The following is a 25,309-nucleotide window of genomic DNA, read 5'->3' as shown; positions in this document are numbered from 1 at the left end:
TCGTAGGCCAATTAGCGAGAACATTCGAAATCGTCATATCTCGGTATATAAACCCCTAGCGGAGAGAGCTGAAAAGTCAGTCGTAAGCTAAAGTTTATACAGTACACATCGTAGAGCAAATAAGTGAAACCAATCAGTTAAACAAATAAATTGTAGATTGTCGTTATTTTAAAAGAACTGTTTTAATTATCGGGTAATTAAATACGCCTCAATATAAATACGTAACAGTTGGTGTCAGAAGTGAAATAACGGGAAAAAAGTCTACAATGAAGTTTAATGAACTTCGAGTGGAAGACTTAAAAAAGGAATTGAGCAAACTGGAGCAGACGACTACAGGAAACAAAGCTCAGCTGCAAAGGCGTCTACTGGAACGCGAAAATGGATATGGGGACGCATGAGTTTGATTATAAGGAAGACATTGACGTATCAATTCTCGCCAACACCAGTACTGTAGAAGCGCAATCTGTGGCTTCGAGTGTTATGGACTACACATCAATGCTGAATGTTTTGAGCAAAATGATGGAAGATAATTCTTTAAAAATGGAAGAACATTCTAGGAGAATGGAGGAGAATTCTAGAAAAATTATGGAGGAGAATTCTAGAAAAATTATGGAAGAGAATTCTAGAAAATTAGAAGAAAATTCTCTAAAAATGGAAGCGAATTCTAGAAAAATTATTGAGGAAAACTTCAGAAAGATGGACGAAAATTCTAGAATTCTAAATGAGAATCTTCAACAAATTGCTGAAGGCATGGAAAAACGTGTGGACCATAGGTTATGTTAGGTTAAAGGGGCAGCCCGATTAAGATTCAGGCTCACTTAGACTAACAGGTTGGCTGATAAGCCCCGGTCTAACAAAGAAAAACACATTTTTTTGCCAAAATTCGTTTTTATTATTAAAGAGCGATACAACGATTATAACGACCTTCCAATTTTTTGATACCATTTTGGTAGTACTCCTTCGGTTTTGCCTCAAAATAGGCCTCAGTTTCGGCGATAACCCCATTACAGCCAATTTTTTTCCCTGCGAGCATCCTTTTGAGGTGTGAGAACAATAAAAAGTCGCTGGGGGCCAGATCGGGAGAATACGGTGGGTGGGGAAGCAATTCGAAGCCCAATTCCATCCAGTTTGCCATCGTTCTCAATGACTTGTGGCACGGTGCGTTGTCTTGGTGGAACAACACTTTTTATACCCTTCACCACTACTGTGGTACAGGGTATAATAAGTTTGTGCATTTGTATGTAACGCCAAGAAGGAAAAGTCTGAGACCCATCGTTTAGTATACCGATCGTCTTAGAATTAAATTCTGAGTCGATTTAGCGATGTCCGTCTGTCTGTCTGTCTGTCCGTCTGTCTGTCTGTTGATGTATTTTTGTGTGCAAAGTACAGCTCGCAGTTTTAGTCCGATTGTCCGAAAATTTGGTATAGGGTCCTGTTTCGGCTCAAAGACGATCCCTATTGATTTTGGAAAAAATCGGTTCAGATTTAGATATAGCTGTCATATATATTTTTCACCGATGTGGTCATAATTGGCGTGTATATCAACCGATCTTCCTCAAATTCCGTACATCCGAATATTTTATGAGTCTCGAAAAACTTGCAAAATATCAGCCAAATCGGTTCAGATTTAGATATAGCTCCCATATATAGCTTTCGCCCGATTTACACTCATATGACCACAGAGGCCAATTTTTTGCTCCGATTTAGTTGAAATTTTGCACAGGGAGTAGAATTAGCATTATAGCTATGCGTGTCAAATTTGGTGGAAATCGGTTCAGATTTAGATATAGCTCCCATATATAGCTTTCGCCCGATTTACACTCATATGACCACAGAGGCCAATTTTTAACTCCGATTTAGTTGAAATTTTGCACAGGGAGTAGAATTAGCATTTTAACTATGCGTGCCAAATTTGGTTGACATCGGTTCAGATTTAGATTTAGCTCCCATATATATGTTTTTCTGATTTCGACCAACATTTTCCTTGTAAAATCGCCACTGCTTAGTCGAAAATTTGAAAATATGACTCTAATTTTCCTAAACTTCTGATACATATATATCGAGCGATAAATCATAAATAAACATTTGCGAAGTTTCCTTAAAATTGCTTCAGATTGAAATGTTTGCCATATTTAAACCCTTCACCACTACTGTGGTACAGGGTATAATAAGTTTGTGCATTTGTATGTAACGCCAAGAAGGAAAAGTCTGAGACCCATCGTTTAGTATACCGATCGTCTTAGAATTAAATTCTGAGTCGATTTAGCGATGTCCGTCTGTCTGTCTGTCTGTGTGTCTGTCTGTCTGTCTGTTGATGTATTTTTGTGTGCAAAGTACAGCTCGCAGTTTTAGTGCGATTGTCCGAAAACTTGGTATAGGGTCCTGTTTCGGCTCAAAGACGATCCCTATTGATTTTGGAAAAAATCGGTTCAGATTTAGATATAGCTGTCATATATATTTTTCACCGATCTGGTCATAATTGGCGTGTATATCAACCGATCTTCCTCAAATTCCGTACATCCCAATATTTTATGAGTCTTGAAAAACTTGCAGAATATCATCCAAATAGGTTCAGATTTAGATATAGCTCACATATATAGCTTTCGTCCGATTTACACTCCTTTGTCCACAGAGGCCAATTTTTTGCTCCGATTTAGTTGAAATTTTGCACAGGGAGTAGAATGAGCATTGTAGCTATGCGTGCCAAATTTGGTTGAAATCGGTTCAGATTTAGATATAGCTCCCATATATAGTTTCCCCCGATTTACACTCATATGATCACAGAGCCTAATTTTTTGCTCCGGTTTAATTGAAATTTTGCACAGGGAGTAGAATTAGCATTGTTGCTATGCGTGCCAAATTTGGTTGAAATCGGTTCAGATTTAGATATAGCTCCCATATATAGCTTTCGCCCGATTTACACTCATATGATCACAGAGGCCAATCTTTTACTCCGATTTATTTGAAATTTTGCACAGGGAGTAGAATGAGCATTGTAGCTATGCGTGCCAAATTTGGTTGAAATCGGTTCAGATTTAGATATAGCTCCCATATATAGCTTTCGCCCGATTTACACTCATATGATCACAGAGCCTAATTTTTTGCTCCGGTTTAATTGAAATTTTGCACAGGGAGTAGAATTAGCATTGTTGCTATGCGTGCCAAATTTGGTTGAAATCGGTTCAGATTTAGATATAGCTCCCATATATAGCTTTCGCCCGATTTACACTCATATGACCACAGAGTCCAATTTTTAACTCCGATTTAGTTGAAATTTTGCACAGGGAGTAGAATTAGCATTGTGGCTATGCGTGCCAAATTTGGTTGAAATCGGTTCAGATTTAGATATAGCTCCCATATATATGTTTTTCTGATTTCGACAAAAATGGTCAAAATAGCAACATTTTCCTTGTAAAATCGCCACTGCTTAGTCGAATAGTTGAAAAAATTACTCTAATTTTCTTAAACTTCTAATACATATATATCGAGCGATAAATCATAAATAAACTTTTGCGAAGTTTCCTTAAGATTGCTTCAAATTTAAATGTTTCCAATATTTATACCCTTCACCACTACTGTGGTACAGGGTATAATAAGTTTGTGCATTTGTATGTAACGCCAAGAAGGAAAAGTCTGAGACCCATCGTTTAGTATACTGATCGTCTTAGAATTAAATTCTGAGTCGATTTAGCGATGTCCGTCTGTCTGTCTGTCTGTCTGTCCGTCTGTCTGTCTGTTGATGTATTTTTGTGTGCAAAGTACAGCTCGCAGTTTTAGTGCGATTGTCCGAAAACTTGGTATAGGGTCCTGTTTCGGCTCAAAGACGATCCCTATTGATTTTGGAAAAAATCGGTTCAGATTTAGATATAGCTGTCATATATATTTTTCACCGATCTGGTCATAATTGGCGTGTATATCAACCGATCTTCCTCAAATTCCGTACATCCGAATATTTTATGAGTCTCGAAAAACTTGCAAAATATCAGCCAAATCGGTTCAGATTTAGATATAGCTCCCATATATAGCTTTCGCCCGATTTACACTCATTTGCCCACAGAGGCCAATTTTTTGCTCCGATTTAGTTGAAATTTTGCACAGGGAGTAGAATTAGCATTGTAGCTATGCATGTCAAATTTGGTTGAAATCGGTTCAGATTTAGATATAGCTACCATATATAGCTTTCGCCCGATTTACACTCATATGAGCACAGAGGCCAATTTTTAACTCCGATTTAGTTGAAATTTTGCACAGGGAGTAGAATTAGCATTGTAGCTATTCGTGCCAAATTTGGCTGAAATCGGTTCAGATTTAGATATATCTCCCATATATAGCTTTCGCCCGATTTACACTCATATGACCACAGAGGCCAATTTTTAACTCCGATTTAGTTGAAATTTTGCACAGGGAGTAGAATTAGCATTTTAACTATGCGTGCCAAATTTGGTTGACATCGGTTCAGATTTAGATTTAGCTCCCATATATATGTTTTTCTGATTTCGACCAACATTTTCCTTGTAAAATCGCCACTGCTTAGTCGAAAATTTGAAAATATGACTCTAATTTTCCTAAACTTCTGATACATATATATCGAGCGATAAATCATAAATAAACATTTGCGAAGTTTCCTTAAAATTGCTTCAGATTGAAATGTTTGCCATATTTAAACCCTTCACCACTACTGTGGTACAGGGTATAATAAGTTTGTGCATTTGTATGTAACGCCAAGAAGGAAAAGTCTGAGACCCATCGTTTAGTATACCGATCGTCTTAGAATTAAATTCTGAGTCGATTTAGCGATGTCCGTCTGTCTGTCTGTGTGTCTGTCTGTCTGTCTGTTGATGTATTTTTGTGTGCAAAGTACAGCTCGCAGTTTTAGTGCGATTGTCCGAAAACTTGGTATAGGGTCCTGTTTCGGCTCAAAGACGATCCCTATTGATTTTTGAAAAAATCGGTTCAGATTTAGATATAGCCGCCATATATATTTTTCACCGATCTGGTCATAATTGGCGTGTATATCAACCGATCTTCCTCAAATTCCGTACATCCGAATATTTTATGAGTCTCGAAAAACTTGCAAAATATCAGCCAAATCGGTTCACATTTAGATATAGCTCCCATATATAGCTTTCGCCCGATTTACACTCATTTGCCCACAGAGCCCATTTTTTTGCTCCGATTTAGTTGAAATTTTGCACAGGGAGTAGAATTAGCATTGTTGCTATGCGTGCCAAATTTGGTTGAAATCGGTTCAGATTTAGATATAGCTCCCATATATATGTTTTTCTGATTTCGACAAAAATGGTCAAAATACCAACATTTTCCTTGTAAAATCGCCACTGCTTACTCGAAAAGTTGTAAAAATGACTCTAATTTTCCTAAACTTCTAATACATATATATCGAGCGATAAATCATACATAAACTTTTGCGAAGTTTCCTTAAAATTGCTTCAGATTTAAATGTTTCGCATATTTTTTTTTTACTAACATTGTGTTCCACCCTAGTGCATTAACCAACTTAAATTTTGAGTCTATAGATTTTGTAGAAGTCTATCAAATTCTGTCCAAATCGAGTGATTTTTAAATGTATGTATTTGGGACAAACCTTTATATATAGCCCCCAACACATTTGACGGATGTGATATGGTATCGAAAATTTAGATCTACAAAGTGGTGCAGGGTATAATATAGTCGGCCCCGCCCGACTTTAGACTTTCTTTACTTGTTTCTTCTTCATATGGGGCCGTTTTGCCGCGATTTCGACCTTCAAACGCTCAATAACGCCATATAATAGTCACTGTTGATGGTTTTTCCCTTCTCAAGATAATCGATAAAAATTATTCCATGCGCATCCCAAAAAACAGAGGCCATTACTTTGCCAGCGGACTTTTGAGTCTTTCCACGCTACGGAGACGGTTCACCGGTCGCTGTCCACTCAGCCGACTGTCGATTGGACTCAGGAGTGTAGTGATGGAGCCATGTTTCATCCATTGTCACATATCGACGGAAAAACCGTGTGTATTACGAGTTAACAGCTGCAAACACCGCTCAGAATCATCTCCCGCGCGGCACCCATTTTGCACAGAGCTTCCGCATATCCAAATATTGATGAATGATATGACCAACACGTTCCTTTGATATCTTTAACGCCTCTGCTATCTCGATCAACTTCATTTTACGGTCATTCAAAATCATTTTGTGGATTTTTTTGATGTTTTCGTCGGTAACAACCTCTTTCGGGCGTCCACTGCGTTCAGCGTCCTCCGTGCTCATTTCACCACGCTTGAGTTTTGCATACCAATCAATTATTGCAGAGTCCGGAAACTCATTATCAAGCCAAGTTTTTGTTTTCACCGTATTTTTCCCCTTCAGAAAACAGATTTTATCAAAACACGAAATTCCTATTTTTCCATTTTTTTCACAATAACAAAAGTTGATACTATATAAAAATAATATGCATTTAATACTAGCGACGCCATCTATGTGTCAGACCGGGGACTTATCAGCCAACCTGTTATTCAGTCCATTGTGATACCACATTAACTAAGAGTACCTATTACATATGGGCACTTCTAGTTTTAACCGCTGAAACCTTCTTGATTATTATTCTTTGTTGAACCAACCATATTGTTGCAAAAACATTAGCAGACTGCTAATCTGAAGCTATATGCTCCTAAAAGTTGCTTGCGCTTTACACAAAATGCAGTAATCTGAAGCTATATGCTCCTAAAAGTTGCTTGCGCTTTACACAAAATGCAGGACACTCTCACAAGAGGTGTTTAATTGATTCCTTTTCCTCCGCATCATGACAGCTCATATCAGGAGTGATATCTGACGTCTCGAGAACACTAGCATATCTAGTGTGCGGTTTAAGTTTAAATGGGGCCATATTTGCTTGGTGTCGTTACAACCATTGCAATTCTCCCATCGAGCATTTGCCATCATAACAGCCAGGGGCATACCAACATTCTAGTTCCCCTGGAATATGTAAGGTAGTCCCTAGCCTTGCCAACTCATCCGCTTCGCAGTTCCCCGGTATGTTCCTACGGCCAGGCACCCATATTAGGTGAATATTGTACTGCTCAGCCATCTCATTGGGAGATTTGCGGCAGTCGATGGCCGTTTTCGAGTTGAGGAACACAGAGTCCAAGGATTTTATTGCAGGTTGATTGTCTGAGTATATATTAATGCCCACATTTTTTGGAACATTACTTCTCAGCCAATTCGCCACCTCTCTTATTGCTAATATTTCAACCTGAAAAACACTACTGTGATTAGGTAATCTTTTCGCTATTCGAAGTTCCAGATCATTAGAATATACTCCGAAACCCAATTGTCCATCGAATTTGGAGCCATCAGTGTAGAAATCTATATATTCTTTATTCCCCGGGGTCTGTGTGCACCACGCCTCACTGTTGGGGATTAGAGTCTCAAACTTTTTGTCGAAAAGTGGACTCGCCAAAGTGTAATTCACTACATTAGGCACATCTGGCATTATTTTGAGGACCGAACTGTGACCGTAACTTTTTTCCGACCACAGCGATAGCTCCCGCAACCGCACAGCCGTTGTTGCACCTGACTGTTTGGCCAAAATGTCTAAAGGCAATAGATGCAGCATGACATTAAGGGAATATGTTCCTGTCTTGGTGAATGCGCCTGAGATACACAAACACGCCATATGCTGAACTTTGTCTAAACTTGTTGGCTGGTGAAGTGCCGGCCACCAGACTACAACACCATATAGCATTATAGGTCTAACCACTGCCGTGTATAGCCAATGCACAATTTTTGGTTTTAGTCCCCACTTTTTTCCTATTGCTTTTTGCACGAGTACAAAGCTACCGTTGCTTTTCTCGCCCTTTCTTCAATATTAAGCTTAAAGTTCAGCTTCTTGTTCAAAATAACGCCAAGGTATTTTGCACACTCACCAAAGGGAATTTCAATACCTCCTAAGGAAGTGGGCCTAAACGTGGGAGTTTTGCGATCTTTGCAGTACATGACTAGTTCTGTCTTTGCAGGATTTACCCCAAGTCCATTGTCTTTCGCCCATTTCTCAGTCATCCGGAGGGCCCTCTCAATAATATCTCTGATTGTGGATGGGAATTTTCCCCTGACTGCTAGGTTAGGTTAGGTTAGGTTAAAGTGGCAGCCCGATTAAGATTCAGGCTCACTTAGACTATTCAGTCCATTGTGATACCACATTAACTAAAAGTACCTATTACATATGGGCACTTCTAGTTTTAACCGCTGAACCTTCTTGATTATTTTTCTTTGTTGAACCAACCAGATTGTTCCAAAAACAGTAGCAGACTGCTTAAGTTAACGTTTTCCAGATCCGCCAGTAATCTGAAGCTATATGCTCCTAAAAGTTGCTTGCGCTTTACACAAAATGCAGGACACTCACACAAGAGGTGTTTAATTGATTCTTTTTCCTCCGCATCATGACAGCTCATACAATAGTCATTATACTTCGCGCCAATAGTTTTTGCAAAATCGCCTATCAGGCAGCGACCCGTTATAGCAGATATCAGGAGTGATATCTGACGTCTCGAGAACATTAGCATATCTAGTGTGCGGTTTAAGTTGAAATGGGGCCATATTTGCTTGGTGTCGTTACAACCCTTGCAATTCTCCCATCGAACATTTGCCATCATAACAGCCTTCTCACGCAGCATGAGCTTGCAGGTAGCTAGGGGCATACCAACAAATTCTAGTTCCCCTGGAATATGTAAGGTAGTCCCTAGCCTTGCCAACTCATCCGCTTCGCAGTTCCCCGGTATGTTCCTATGGCCAGGCACCCATATTAGGTGAATATTGTACTGCTCAGCCATTGAGAGATTTGCGGCAGTCGATGGCCGTTTTCGAGTTGAGGAACACAGAGTCCAAGGATTTTATTGCAGGTTGACTGTCTGAGTATATATTAATGCCCACATTTTTTGGAACATTACTTCTCAGCCAATTCGCCACCTCTCTTATTGCTAATATTTCAGCCTGAAAAACACTACAGTGATTAGGTAATCTTTTCGCTATTCGAAGTTCCAGATCATTAGAATATACTCCGAACCCCACTTGTCCATCCAATTTGGAGCCATCAGTGTAGAAATCTATATATTCTTTATTCCCCGGGGTCTGTGTGCACCACGCCTCACTGTTGGGGATTAGAGTCTCAAACTTTTTGTCGAAAAGTGGACTCGCCAAAGTGTAATCCACTACGTTAGGCACATCTGGCATTGTTTTGAGGACAGAACTGTGACCGTAACCTTTTTCCGACCACAGCGATAGTTCGCGCAACCGCACAGCCGTTGTTGCAGCTGACTGTTTGGCCAAAATGTCTAAAGGCAATAGATGCAGCACGACATTAAGGGAATTTGTTCCTGTCTTGCTGAATGCGCCTGAAATACACAAACACGCCATACGCTGAACTTTATCTAAACAAGTCGGTTTCTGAAGTGCCGGCCACCAGACTACAACACCATATAGCATTATAGGTCTAACCACTGCCGTGTATAGCCAATGCACAATTTTTGGTTTCAGTCCCCACTTTTTTCCTATTGCCTTTTTGCACGAGTACAAAGCTACAGTTGCCTTTCTCGCCCTTTCTTCAATATTAAGCTTAAAGTTCAGCTTCCTGTCCAAAATAACGCCAAGGTATTTTGCACATTCACCAAAGGGAATTTCAATACCCCCTAAGGAAATAGGCCTAACCGTGGGAGTTTTGCGATCGTTGCAGTACATGACTAATTCTGTCTTTGCAGGATTTACCCCAAGACCATTGTCTTTCGCCCATTTCTCAGTCATCCGGAGGGCCCTCTGAATAATATCTCTGATTGTGGATGGGAATTTTCCCCTGACTGCCAGAGCCACATCATCTGCGTATGCCACCACTTTTATCCTTTCTTTTTCTAGAGTAACCAGAAGGCTATTTATAGCAACATTCCAAAGAAGAGGTGATAGGACTCCTCCTTGGGGAGTGCCTCTGTTCACATACCTTTGTATGTTTGCTTGTCCTAGTGTGGCTGAAATACGTCTCTTCATTAGCAGTTCGTCCGCTGAGCCACTGTGGCACCGCCAGCACCTGGTTCAACCGTCAGATTTCCAGGAAAATGTGTGTCCAATAGTACCACCAGCGTCTCCTCACTGGACGTTGTCCAATTGCCCTCCGAGGTTTTAATGAAACCTGGAGCGGAGTTGGTGGATGCTAGAACCTTCCGCAGTCAGGAAGCCTCGGACGTATTCTCAATACTGCTGCAGTAATCATTCCAAGAGTTATGCTGAGCATTTTCGACCGTCAAACGACGGTCGAAAAAAACAAATTGTTTTTGTTCTCGCACCACAAATTTCATTTTTGGAAAATGTATTTCTGCTTTTTATGTGTGTTTGTTGTTCTTTTTGTGAACATGACTCGCTTTGTTTGGCCATAGCAACAACAACGAAACAGCCAAACACACATGTGTAAATGAAATGGCGCAAAACCTGCGAAAAGAACCTGCCTAATTCAGCGATGGAAGCACTTGGAGAGTGCAATAAAGAGATATTTCCAAATGTGCATATTCTTTTAAAAATTTTGGTCACTTTGCCAGTAACTCAGGGATGGAAAATACAATTTTTAAGAAAGTACAAAAAAAGGTATTTTTTGAGCGGAAAGGTACTTTTTACTAAATTTCAACAAAAATTTCACTGGAAGATTATTGTCAAGAGACTGAATTTTAAAGAAAATAAAATTTTGAAAAAATTTTTGCTGCAAGTAGGGGATGCTGATGAGGAATGTGGTAATTCCGAAACGTGCGTCCATCCAACCATCTTGCAGTCTATAGGGCTTTGCCCAAATAAATTTGACAAACATTCTTTTCCTCTGTTGCTTAAGCTACACTTGTAGTTAAGTCAATGTATGGTTTTAAGCTGCAATAAAAAACAACAACAATGCTTAAATAACAAAACGAAGGGAAATAAAATTTTGCAAAAAAAATTCTTCCACATGAACATGTCTGTTTTGCCATATTTGTAAAAGACTATTAGCAAATAAGGTTGATAAAAACTTTCTCAAAATATTAAGATATTTTGTCAAAGCTATTCTACCATAAATCTGATATCGACTCAAAAATGTCTACACAAAAGGTACTAAATCATTCGCGGGGGTACTACGGTACTGACCGGGGTGAAAAAGTATTGAAAAAAGTATTTTAGTACTGCATTTTCCATCCCTGCAGTTACTACGTGCTCATCCGAACGTGGATTGGCATTAATGTCGGTTCATCGCCGAATAAATGTGCCGACTGAAGAAGTCATTGATTTATTTGCTGCCCAAAAAGCCCGTCGGCTCAATTTAATAAAGGGTGATTTGTTAAGAGCTTGATAACTTTTTTTTTAAAAAAAACGCATAAAATTTGCAAAATCTCATCGGTTCTTTATTTGAAACGTTAGATTGGTCCATGACATTTACTTTTTGAAGATAATTTCATTTAAATGTTGACCGCGGCTGCGTCTTAGGTGGTCCATTCGGAAAGTCCAATTTTGGGCAACTTTTTCGAGTATTTCGGCCGGAATAGCCCGAATTTCTTCGGAAATGTTGTCTTCCAAAGCTGGAATAGTTGCTGGCTTATTTCTGTAGACTTTAGACTTGACGTAGCCCCACAAAAAATAGTCTAAAGGCGTCAAATCGCATGATCTTGGTGGCCAACTTACCGGTCCATTTCTTGAGATGAATTGTTCTCCGAAGTTTTCCCTCAAAATGGCCATAGAATCGCGAGCTGTGTGGCATGTAGCGCCATCTTGTTGAAACCACATGTCAACCAAGTTCAGTTCTTCCATTTTTGGCAACAAAAAGTTTGTTAGCATCGAACGATAGCGATCGCCATTCACCGTAACGTTGCGTCCAACAGCATCTTTGAAAAAATACGGTCCAATGATTCCACCAGCGTACAAACCACACCAAACAGTGCATTTTTCGGGATGCATGGGCAGTTCTTGAACGGCTTCTGGTTGCTCTTCACTCCAAATGCGGCAATTTTGCTTATTTACGTAGCCATTCAACCAGAAATGAGCCTCATCGCTGAACAAAATTTGTCGATAAAAAAGCGGATTTTCTGCCAACTTTTCTAGGGCCCATTCACTGAAAATTCGACGTTGTGGCAGATCGTAAGTCTATTCATGATGAAATGTCAAAGCATACTGAGCATCTTTCTCTTTGACACCATGTCTGAAATCCCACGTGATCTGTCAAATACTAATGCATGAAAATCCTAACCTCATTCCTATTCAACCGTCGAACGGAACGGACGTGTTTTTTTCAATAGCGGATAAACTCATAGTAATAGGTACCTACTACGAATTTCAAGTGTGGTGGGATATTAAGCCACCATGCAGCGAAATTCCAAGTCATCCACTGGGTTGCTAACTTCAGGGCCCAGTGGACGGGTATCGACTGGAGTTATAAATCTGGGCAATGACCAAGAGTTAGGCCCAATTAGTCGACCTGTAGACGGGTCGACAGGTGGCGACACACTGACAAGTCGAACTTTTTCTAAGGTAACGACATCAAAAGGAGGTAATCCCTCACGAAAGAGATTCAAGGAACGCAGAAATGCTTTGTTTATCCTAAAGAAGTTAGGATCAGTCGAGATGCCTCCATATGCCGTTAAGACCTTAGTGGAGGAGTCACTGAAAACAAAGGCGAAACTCATTATGGGATGCGATGCGAATGCACATCATAGTATATGGGGAAGTAGTGATACTAATGCAAGGGGAGAGTCGCTAATAGAGTTTATTTTGCGTACTAATCTGGTAGTTTGCAACAAGGGAGATGTCCCAACCTTTGTCACTAAAAACAGGCAAGAGGTTTTGGACATCACCTTGGCCTCGCAAGAACTAAATGAAATGATATCTGAGTGGCAGGTTTTAAGTGAACACAGCTTCTCAGATCATCGCTACATCAGTTTCAAATTTGATGTTCATATCACCAAGATCATATTTCCGCCAAATGTTAGGAAAGCTGACTGGAATAGGTATAGGGAATCGTTCAATATGATGATACCGGAAATAACAGAGACAAATATGAGAAATGTGCAAGATATCGAACACGCAGTGGAGCGGATTACTAAGGCCTTCAACATCTCACTGAAAGCTGCATGCCCTAGAGGAAAGCCAAGGGGGAAACATCGACCACCATGGTGGTCTACGGAATTAAGTAATATGAGGAAATCCTGCAGGAAGCTCTTTAACAAGGCAAAGTCCACCAGAGCCCCTGAGGACTGGGACGCTTACAAGAAGAATCTGAGAGGATACAAGCGAGAACTGGGAAAGGCTCAGCATAACTCTTGGAATGCTTACTGCAGCAGTATTGAGAATACGTCCGAGGCTTCCAGACTACGGAAGGTTCTAGCATCCACCAACTCCGCTCCAGGTTTCATTAAAACATCGGAGGGCAATTGGACAACGTCCAGTAAGGAGACGCTGGAGGTACTATTGGACACACATTTTCCTGGAAATCAGACGGTTGAACCATGTACTGGCGGTGCCACAGTTGCTCAGCGGTCGTTTCCTGTCGAGGAAATTGTATCGGAAACTAGAATAAGATGGGCGCTAAATAGCTTTGGACCATTCAAATCCCCTGGACCTGATGGAATTACTCCGGCGGAGTTACAAGCTGTAACTGACAAAATTATCCCCTGGTTGTCGGTGATATATAAAGGATGTATCAACTTATCATATATCCCAGGAAAGTGGAGGGAAACAAAAGTCGTTTTCATACCTAAAGCGGGAAAAGCCTCTCACTCGAGGGCGAAGGATTTCCGACCAATCAGCTTATCCTCATTCCTACTTAAGACTCTGGAGAGGATGATAGATATTTATCTTAGAACTAGCATCGATTCAAGTTTGTTCTCGAAACGACAGCATGCATACTCGAAGGGCAGGTCTACTGAGACCGCACTACATGAACTAGTCAGCTTTATTGAAAACTCACTATCTGTCAAAGAATACACAATCGTGGCGTTTCTAGACATCGAAGGGGCGTTCAATAATGTCCATCCGAGCTCGATATTAAATGGACTGATAACTCTGAATGTTGATCCATGTATACTCAGGCTGTTAGACGAACTGCTAATGAAGAGACGTATTTCAGCCACACTAGGACAAGCAAACATACAAAGGTATGTGAACAGAGGCACTCCCCAAGGAGGAGTCCTATCACCTCTTCTTTGGAATGTTGCTATAAATAGCCTTCTGGTTACTCTAGAAAAAGAAAGGATAAAAGTGGTGGCATACGCAGATGATGTGGCTCTGGCAGTCAGGGGAAAATTCCCATCCACAATCAGAGATATTATTCAGAGGGCCCTCCGGATGACTGAGAAATGGGCGAAAGACAATGGTCTTGGGGTAAATCCTGCAAAGACAGAATTAGTCATGTACTGCAACGATCGCAAAACTCCCACGGTTAGGCCTATTTCCTTAGGGGGTATTGAAATTCCCTTTGGTGAATGTGCAAAATACCTTGGCGTTATTTTGGACAGGAAGCTGAACTTTAAGCTTAATATTGAAGAAAGGGCGAGAAAGGCAACTGTAGCTTTGTACTCGTGCAAAAAGGCAATAGGAAAAAAGTGGGGACTGAAACCAAAAATTGTGCATTGGCTATACACGGCAGTGGTTAGACCTATAATGCTATATGGTGTTGTAGTCTGGTGGCCGGCACTTCAGAAACCGACTTGTTTAGATAAAGTTCAGCGTATGGCGTGTTTGTGTATTTCAGGCGCATTCAGCAAGACAGGAACAAATTCCCTTAATGTCGTGCTGCATCTATTGCCTTTAGACATTTTGGCCAAACAGTCAGCTGCAACAACGGCTGTGCGGTTGCGCGAACTATCGCTGTGGTCGGAAAAAGGTTACGGTCACAGTTCTGTCCTCAAAACAATGCCAGATGTGCCTAACGTAGTGGATTACACTTTGGCGAGTCCACTTTTCGACAAAAAGTTTGAGACTCTAATCCCCAACAGTGAGGCGTGGTGCACACAGACCCCGGGGAATAAAGAATATATAGATTTCTACACTGATGGCTCCAAATTGGATGGACAAGTGGGGTTCGGAGTATATTCTAATGATCTGGAACTTCGAATAGCGAAAATATTACCTAATCACTGTAGTGTTTTTCAGGCTGAAATATTAGCAATAAGAGAGGTGGCGAATTGGCTGAGAAGTAATGTTCCAAAAAATGTGGGCATTAATATATACTCAGACAGTCAACCTGCAATAAAATCCTTGGACTCTGTGTTCCTCAACTCGAAAACGGCCATCGACTGCCGCAAATCTCTCAATGAGATGGCTGAGCAGTACAATATTCACCTAATATGTGTGCCTGGCCATAGGAACATACCGGGGAACTGCGAAGCGGATGAGTTGGCAAGGCTAGGGACTACCTTACATATTCCAGGGGAACTAGAACTTGTTGGTATGCCCCTAGCTACCTGCAAGCTCATGCTGCGTGAGAAGGCTGTTATGATGGCAAATGTTCGATGGGAGAATTGCAAGGGTTGTAACGACACCAAGCAAATATGGCCCCATTTCAACTTAAACCGCACACTAGATATGCTAATGTTCTCGAGACGTCAGATATCACTCCTGATATCTGCTATAACGGGTCGCTGCCTGATAGGCGATTTTGCAAAAACTATTGGCGCGAAGTATAATGACTATTGTATGAGCTGTCATGATGCGGAGGAAAAAGAATCAATTAAACACCTCTTGTGTGAGTGTCCTGCATTTTGTGTAAAGCGCAAGCAACTTTTAGGAGCATATAGCTTCAGATTACTGGCGGATCTGGAAAACGTTAACTTAAGCAGTCTGCTACTGTTTTTGGAACAATCTGGTTGGTTCAACAAAGAAAAATAATCAAGAAGGTTCAGCGGTTAAAACTAGAAGTGCCCATATGTAATAGGTACTTTTAGTTAATGTGGTATCACAATGGACTGAATAGTCTAAGTGAGCCTGAATCTTAATCGGGCTGCCACTTTAACCTAACCTAACCTAACCTCAAAAGAATCACCCTTTATTATAAAAATATTGTATACATACCTTTGCATAAATAAAATTTTCTACACATGAGATTATATGAAAATTTTTTTTAAAGTTGAACCCCACCCGAATTAAAATCCTGGCTATGGCCTTGGCGGAGAACATAAGCAAGACATCTTCAGAATGGTATTAAGAGGAAGAGTTCAGAAGTCAAATGAGACTCTACAAGACTTTGCAACAGAGGTTGAGTTGACATATCCAGGAGAAAGTCATCCACTTGTGGACCGCATCAAGATTGACTTTTGTGAATGGCATTCGAGACCCTGAGATAAAATGTGCAATATATGCCGCACAAAAAGCTACATTCACAGAAACAGTAACATTTGCACTTGTACAAGAGACTGCGAGAGTGCTGGCACAACCACAAATGCAGAGTGTATGCAAGGTGGAGACCGATTGTGAAGAATCGAAATCCGTGGTTGAGTTGATAAAAGAGGCTCTGAGGCAGATAATGTAAGAAATGAAGCAGCAGGCAAATAAATCTAGAATAAAATGCTATAACTGTGATAAGACTGGACATCTTTCCCGGGAATGTAAAGCGTAGCGTAAACCTTCGGGGTCAATCTCGCCATCCCCATTAAACAATAATCATAAGAAGGCGACCACAAAGCCAAGCGACTCAAATTTAAATTTTGCAGATAATAGAAAAGTTGGCATACAAGTTATTGATCAAGCCTTGACACGACGGCATTGCAATCTAGAAAGCACACACTACTCGAAAGCTGAACCAAAGGAGACAGTTGTAAATGTCAGGCAGTTACACATCGAATCTGGCACAGACTAGTCAATAGAGCAACGTAAAGATCCCATTCTGAGAAAAATTATTTCGGAAAAAAAAGAAAATAAGAAACTCAGCAAGAAAGACGTCGCAGCCGAAAGTCCACTTATGAAATCATATTGGGCTCAATGGGACAGTCTATGTCTGGTCAATGGAAACCTGCAACGTAAATGGGAAAGTGAAGATGGCAAGAATAGCCGCTACTTGATAATCGTGCCAGATTCCAAGGTAAAGGATGTTTTGACGGAATTCCACAATGGGCCTAGTGGAGGTCACTTATGAATAACCAAAACAGCCGAGAAAGTGAAGCAACGATTCTACTGGGTTGGATGCCAGAAATCAATTGCTGAATGGGTGGCAAATTGTGAGAAGTGCATAAAGGCGAAAGGGCCAAGACGAAAAAGTAGAGGTCTTATGCAAGAGTATAGGCCAGGAGCGCCATTTGAAAGAATAGCAAAATATCGCGCAATAACATTTTCAAGTGTAAGGTCGCTTCTCACAAAATATTTTCTCGTTAATTAACAAAATATTTCACGACCAAATTATTCTCTAATAATTGAATTGGAATTTTCAAATTAATTTTATTTACTTCAATCTCTTCAATTTATTATTTTTAATTTACTTTATTAAAAATAACCTCTCACACTTATTTACTCTCATTGATGCTCAAAATTTATTCTTCTAATTCACTCTCTTTAATACTTATAAATTATTCACAAGGGAAAATCAAAATATTAAAGTAACATACATCAAAACAATTGTACTCATCTTTATACAAAATATCTTCTTTGATGCTTTCTCCTTCTCTGCTCGCTCTGTCCTCCTTCTCTGCTCGCTCTGTCCTCCTTCTCTGCTCGCTCTGTCCTCCTTCTCTGCTCTGCTCACTCGAACGATCTCTCGCTTGACCGTTTACTCACGCCACTGCGCAACTCTGGCACTCGTTGCTTTGTGCTTTCCTCTAATTCGCTTCACTGCACTTTTTCTCGATTGTCCCTACACTAATGACATTGAAATCTTAGCGGATTTTTTCTGTCCTCTTTTATGCAAATTTCTTCCAATATTTTGCAACCATCGAAATCATAACGGATTTTCTTATTCCTCTTTCACAATGTTCTTCAAAAATGCATTGTCTTGATTACATAATTTTTCAGTTCAAAATCACTTAATTATGCATTGAAATTTTTGTAACTCCACAGTTTTTGACACCACTTATATTTTCCATAAATATGTTTTTATATTTAAACAACTCAAGTTTTTATGTTTATATCGTCTAGTTCAATTATTTTTATGCACCATATCGTTTTTGTAAAAAAGTATTTTTCCCACTCAATTTTTCCCACTGTATTAATTTATGTGTTTTGGCGAACAACAAACAAAGTTTTTTTTTTTTTAATCCACTATTCACTGCCATGAATTTTCCATGTCACTTCAGGGGTAAATGTTTTTGTGGGACGGACGAGCCACCAAATTTGTAGGATCTCACCCAGATTTTACCCAATGAAAAGCCGAACGTTTTCTTAAACGTTATAATTCATAGTTTTTATTAATTAAATTACGATGGCAATGTGAATATGAATGTTTGGTAATTTTAACAATGTTTCATTTAACACTAAACTAGTTGAAACGACCGTACACGTTTTCTCTATCGACTCTTGTTAACAACTGACTCCTTGTCTTCTTTTACAAATTCATCAAACTCTAACCAGCGGTGAGAGGACACTGGAAAGGAACCGTTACAATGAGTATAACTATTTGTGCATATGTATGTGTAAGTCAGTGAGATGGTTTGTCTACCTATTCGCTGTTCTCTTTGTTGTTGTAAAATGTCATACCTCTGATCGCCACCCTACATTTAGTTTTATTTGAAATAAAAGCAAATATGCGCTTCTTATAAAAAATCTACATATTTTATTTTTCTGAATTATGCTATAGACTAAAAAATTTGGTTTTTGCTATTTGTGTGTTTTGTTCTAACACAACTTAGACATACAATTACACACAAAAAATTATCACCAACATTTTTTCAATTAAACACTTAATTCAATTTGGAAACGGATTCAATTAATTATTTAATCAAATCCGAATAAAAACCAATTAAAAAAATTATTGATATTTGTTACGTTTCCAATTAAAATATTAATTGATTCAATCAATTTGTTAATCAATTCGGAAATAATTTTCAATTACAAACGTGATTGAAAATTTTTCGGTTTCCAATTACATTGTGATTGATCCAATCATCTTTGTGATTGAATTTGAATAATTTTGAGCAATGGAAAGAACGAAAAGAGAACAAGAGAATGGGTATTTATTCAACAATGTATGATGGAGAGATCAGTCTGTGGAAGTAACTCGTATCGAACGGTTGGGTTTTTGTTTTTCGCGTAAATTGAAAAACATGATTGGCGACATTCTGCTGCATTCAAAATGTGTACTTAAATATTTTAAACGCAAGAACAAATTATAGCAAAGGGTTGAAATATATAAAGTGTGCAACAACAAATGGCCACGTGGTAAAGGTTGGAAACAATATTTGACAGAACGCATTTGAAATTTATTTTTACCTGTGTTAGTGTTTTGTGGTATTGTAAAAATGGAAAACAATTTTCGTTTATTGAAGGTAAGAAATTGTGAAATGTGAATACCGTTTTCCATTGAAGCCAGTTTACACTAAACGGACTAAAATTATATATTTTTTATTCATTTCTTTTATTGACAGGCCAACTAAAAGGTTAAAAAAATAAACTATATAATCATTATCTTCCTTATCATATTAACGATGCCAGCATGTTCCTTCTAATATTTAAATGCGCCTAGATTTCCAATAAATCAGCAGCCTGTGAGCTAAATTAGTTTTTCTGAAAGTAAACAGAATAATTCGAATTCAATTTTGTTCAATTAAAAGTTAATTTTGTAACATTACCTGCATAGGATATCAAGTTCAAGGTTGCATGTTTATAATCTTCATTTGCAGTTGTAGTCTTTTAGCATAAAAATGTGTATTAAGGAGCTCGGTAATTTAATTTTAGTAACAAATCCTTTCCATTACATAATTCAGCTCATTAGTTTATACATCAGATATACTGCTCTCTACTTGGGTTCAAACTGAAAAAGACAGGTAAAACAAAAATGCAATTTAATGCCAACGCTACTTCGCAACTTCCAGGTGAACTTCCAACAAACCCATACCGCTCTTGGTTTTAAGGAAACTAGGAGTGAAAAAATATATAATTTTAAAAGATCAATACGGTACCCACCTTTTGATTGCAAACATATTCTTATATATTTGATAAAATGATGGAGTTGATGGGATTAATTGGTCAATTTCGCGTCACTAAAAGAAATGAATAAAAAAATATATTAATGTAAACAAGCTTCAATGGAAAACTGTATTCACAATTGCTTACCATCAATAAACGTAGATTGTTTTCCATTTTTACAATACCACAAAACACACAAACACAGGTAATTTCAAATGCGTTCTGTCATATATTTTTTCAAACCTTTACCACGTGGCCATTTGTTGTTGCATTCAAAATATTTATGCACACATTTCGGACGCAGCAGACAGAATTTCGCCAAACAAAACAAAAACCCAAACGTTCGTTACGAATTACTTTCACAGACTGATCTCTCCATTATACATTTTTGAATAAATACCCACTCTCTTGTTCTCTTTTCGCTTTTCCATCGCTCAAAATTATTCAATTTCAATCACAAAGGTGATTGAATCAATCACATGTGTAATTGAAACGGAAAAATTTGCAATCACGTTTGTAATTGAAAATTATTTTCGAATTGATTAACAAATTGATTGAATAAATTAATATTTTAATTGGAAACGGATTTGATTAAATAATTAATTGAATCAATTAACATATTAATTGAATCCGTTTCCAAATTCAATTGATTAAAAAAAAAATCGGTGATAATTTTTTGTGTGCAGAGACGTACAGTACACGCAAAGAAAAAAAACGTTTGGAAAACGTGTACCGAAAACGGTTTCCTTTTATTAGAGTTTTTTGAATTGCTTCGAAAATTTTAAACTTTTATCACCAAAAAAATTCGTTTGTTACAAAGTTTTTATTTTTTCAATAATAAAAGTTATTTTTGAAACAACAACAGAGTCCATTTCGTTTATATCAAACACTGTTCTTTTCTGACTTTTGGTCTTTAATAAAACACATTTTACAGTTCAAAATTTAATATAGTACAATGTAATGTTGAACATTTTTTCGGAATCTTCCGAACATATGTGGAATGTATGTAAAAAAAAAAAAACTTTGGTCGAACCAGGGATCGAACCCACGACCCTTGGCATGAGAGTCAGACGTAGCAACCACTGCTCCACGGTGCTAAACTAAATGTTTGTTTCTGTTAAATAAACTTTGTTTATTCGGTTCGTGGGCGCCGCAAGCTATGCTATATAAATATAACTTATACACGCAAAAAAATAATTCTTTCCTCCCAAACGAAATTTTAGACAAACAAAGTTCGTTTCTCATTTGCGTTTCGCTGTAAGGAAGTGTATTTGGAAGAAAAGTATATACTTTTTGTGATAAACGTTTATTCTTTTCCAGGATGTAAAAACAATTTCATAAAGACTAGCTCAACAAAAAAAACATTATTTTCTTGCTAATTGCATTGTCCCTCACATCTTTCTCACATCCACGAGGATTTTTAGTTCTTAACACCTTTTCCTGTAATACCAACAATGTAGAAGAAATTATACGATTTTATAAATTTTTAAATTTTTTTTACCTTTCGCCTGGACGGAGAATCGAACCGCGGACCATGCACATTGTAAGCCAACACACTAACCACTGAGCTATGTACCTGTTATGGTCATCAATAGATAAATATCCATATAAGTTATATTTATATAGCATAGCTTGCGGCGCCCACGAACCGAATAAACAAAGTTTATTTAACAGAAACAAACATTTAGTTTGGCACCGTGGAGCAGTGGTAGCTACGTCCGACTCTCATGCCAAGGGTCGTGGGTTCGATCCCTGCTTCGACCAAAGTTTTTTTTTTTTTTTTGTAACATATATTCTAGATATGTTCGGAAGATTCCGAAAAAATGTTCAACATTACATTGTACTATATTAAATTTTGAACTGTAAAATGTGTCTTTTTAAAGACCTAAAGTCAGAAAAGAACAGTGTTTGATATAAACGAAATGGACTGTGTTGTTATTTCAAAAATAATTTTTTTATTGAAAAAATAAAAATTTTGTAACAAACGAATTTTTTTGGTGATAAAAGTTTAAAATTTTCGAATCAATTCAAAAAACTCTAACAAAAGAAAAACGTTTTCGGTAGACGTTTTCCAAACGTTTTTTTCTTTGCGTGTATGGATAATTATCTATTGATGACCATAACAGGTACATAGCTCAGTGGTTAGTGTGTTGGCTTACAAAGTGCATGGTCCGCGGTTCGATTCTCCGCCCAGGCGAAAGGTAAAAAAATTAAAAATTTATAAATTCGTATAATTTCTTCTACATTGTTGGTATTACAGGAAAAGGTGTTAAGAACTAAAAAACTCGTGGATGTGAGAAAGATGTGAGGGAAAATGCAATTAGCAAGAAAACATTTTTTTTAGTTAGTCTTTATGAAATTGTTGTTACATCCAGGAAAAGAATAAATGTTTATCACAAAAAGTATATACTTTTCTTCCAAATACACTTCCTTACAGCGAAAAGCAAATAAGAAACGAACTTTGTTTGTCTAAAATTTCGTTTGGGAGGAAAGAATTATTTTTTTGCGTGTAGAAAAACATCTACTTTAAAATAACATAGAGAACTAAATCGAAACTAATTGGAGAAATAGTTTGGTGTCGTTTTAGAATGTCCTCCTAAGTGGACATCGGTAGTCAAAGATTTAATCAACCAACGCCCTTATGGTCTATATTGATTTATTTAGGATTTTATTCTTTAACAGGTTGCTACAACAAATATTTCCAACCTCATAACCTGCTTTACATTTCCCTTGTCACTTTTTTGATTTAGCCTTAAATGTAGTTACTTTAATTAGGAAATTACTAAAAATGAGCCAGTTAGAAAGGGCAGAAAAATTAAAAAGAACCAATTTTGGAGCCAGTAAATGGCCAACAGCACAAAAAGAGCCAATTTAGCTGTGTAGAGGCAGTAACGAAAACTCTGAATGGAACGAGTCAGTTCTCACTCACCTCTGAATAAGTTTCATCTAACCAAAAGTTAGATCAAACTGAGTTAGATTTTGGCTGATAATACAGGAGGTAACATTGGCTGACTAGCTAATTATACAGTTGTCATCATCTTACCATAAAATAGTCACTAAATGAATAACTACAGTTATGTGCAAAATAATAGGGACAGCGCCAAGTCACATTTAGATAACATTAAAAACCGAAAAAAACGAAAATTCTTTCTTGTTTAAACGATTTTTTTTTTAAGGAAGAGACAAAACAGAAACAAAATTTGTGTTACTATTGTACGAGTAATTCGATATTTTTGTGATTTGTTATAAATTATATATACGTGTGAAAAAAATATGGACACTCCATGAGAGTTTAAACTTTTACTAAATTAAATAAAACTAAATATTTATTTACACTAATTTTTTACCTTAAAGCAGTAGTGTTATATTAGTACTTATTTGCGGATTCTCTGTTATCCAGAACAGACATTGAATTGACCAAATTTTTACAAAAATTGTAATTGTAAATTGTACCGCTTATTCTAACATTGATTTTATTGTCCTGGAACCTCTTCTTTGTGTACCTTACCATAAACTTGTAGTCATTATCCTGCTGGAAGTCCTATTTGAGTGGCATATTTTCTTTGGCATACGACATCATTGTATTTTGACAAAAACAGATAAGCTGCATACACTACCACCGTTTTGTACCGTCTTCAAAGTATATTTTGGATTGAATTCTTGATGGATAGGTCTTCTTACATAGTGGACACCTCTATCAGAAGAAGACAAGTTTATTTTTTTTTTTTCATTGCCCCTCAAAATATTTGCGCCATTTTTGCTTACGCCAATCGATTTGACTTTTAGCAAACTTTAGTCATTGTATAATATGAAACCTTAAAACCAAGAGCGGTATGGGTTTGTTGGAAGTTCACCTGGAAGTTGCGAAGTAGCGTTGGCATTAAATTGCATTTTTGTTTTACCTGTCTTTTTCAGTTTGAACCCAAGTAGAGAGCAGTATATCTGATATATAAACTAATGAGCTGAATTATGTAATGGAAAGGATTTGTTACTAAAATTAAATTACCGAGCTCCTTAATACACATTTTTATGCTAAAAGACTACTACTGCAAATGAAGATTATAAACATGCAACCTTGAACTTGATATCCTATGCAGGTAATGTTACAAAATTAACTTTTAATTGAACAAAATTGAATTCGAATTATTCTGTTTACTTTCAGAAAAACTAATTTAGCTCACAGGCTGCTGATTTATTGGAAATCTAGGCGCATTTAAATTTTTCTTGCAGTACCGACTCTACATTCATTTCCAATGTGTGTTTTTCGAATCAACGTCAATAATTAAATCATTTATTTATTTAGATGAGATAAATGGATTTTTTACCCATAAATTGATAATCTCTTCATAGTAGGTGTAGTTTTAGGTTTTCTGCCACGAATTTCACCCTTGGTAACCTATTTATTGGCATTTTCGCCATTGGTTTTAAATATACCAAATATTTTTATAATATGTATCTTGTAGGAATTTTCGCTTTTGATTAAATTTTTAATACTATTTTAGGTAGCTCGGTCGTAGTGCTTTTTCTACCCATATTTCACAAACAGTTAACAAAAGTGCACTTTATTTAGCAATTAATGTGAAGCTATGAATATGTTTTAGGCATTTACTTACAAACAAAAAGGGGTTTAATTTGTTGTATTGTTCTTTTACCAAAACCCAAAACTGTTATTATTTTTCCATTAGAGTAGCTAGACACTTTTCCTAGGGGGCTATAGCTAAAAATTAATGATTTATTTCATAAAATTGAATAAAAAATTAGACATCAAAATTACTCGACAATTAATTTATAATAAAGCAACACTTTTCCCAGCAAAAAAAAAACTTAAAAGCAACTTTAAAAGCACTTCCACAAATTACCTCAATTATTTTAACTACACAGGAAGTTTTTTTACTTAATTTTTTTTCATATTTTAATGTGTAATTTTTAGTTTTCCTTTTTTCAAATAGTTTAAAGAAGAGTAAGAATAAATAAAATATTACAAATTATTCAAATTTTGCCACAAAACTAAATCCATTATAGTAAAATCGATAATTTTTGAAAATATTCGAGGAAAACGTTTCAAACAAGCGTCAGAATACATTAAAAAATATAAAAATTATTTATTTGGGAAAATATCACAAAATTTTTTAATTCATATTCAAAACACTGAATTCGGATCTCACCTTAAGAAGTGATGCAAATTCATTGCAACGGCTGTTGAAACGGTGGA

The 25,309-nt window shown here is 37.4% G+C and overlaps 1 long non-coding RNA gene across 1 annotated transcript; it reads left to right on the top strand.

Annotated features, from left to right (window-relative positions):
* The first annotated feature begins 96 nt into the window (after positions 1-96).
* On the top strand, positions 97-24,899 carry LOC142231820 (uncharacterized). Its single transcript, XR_012720929.1, has 3 exons — positions 97-193; positions 24,013-24,194; positions 24,260-24,899. It is a non-coding gene; the product is annotated as an uncharacterized LOC142231820 (long non-coding RNA).
* Positions 24,900-25,309: the final 410 nt, after the last annotated feature.

The sequence above is a fragment of the Haematobia irritans genome, chromosome 3 (assembly GCF_050003625.1).
Source record: "Haematobia irritans isolate KBUSLIRL chromosome 3, ASM5000362v1, whole genome shotgun sequence".
Lineage (NCBI taxonomy): Eukaryota > Metazoa > Arthropoda > Insecta > Diptera > Muscidae > Haematobia > Haematobia irritans.
The sequence above is the reverse complement of the archived record's forward strand: the minus strand, read 5'-3'. Positions and strand labels throughout refer to the sequence as shown.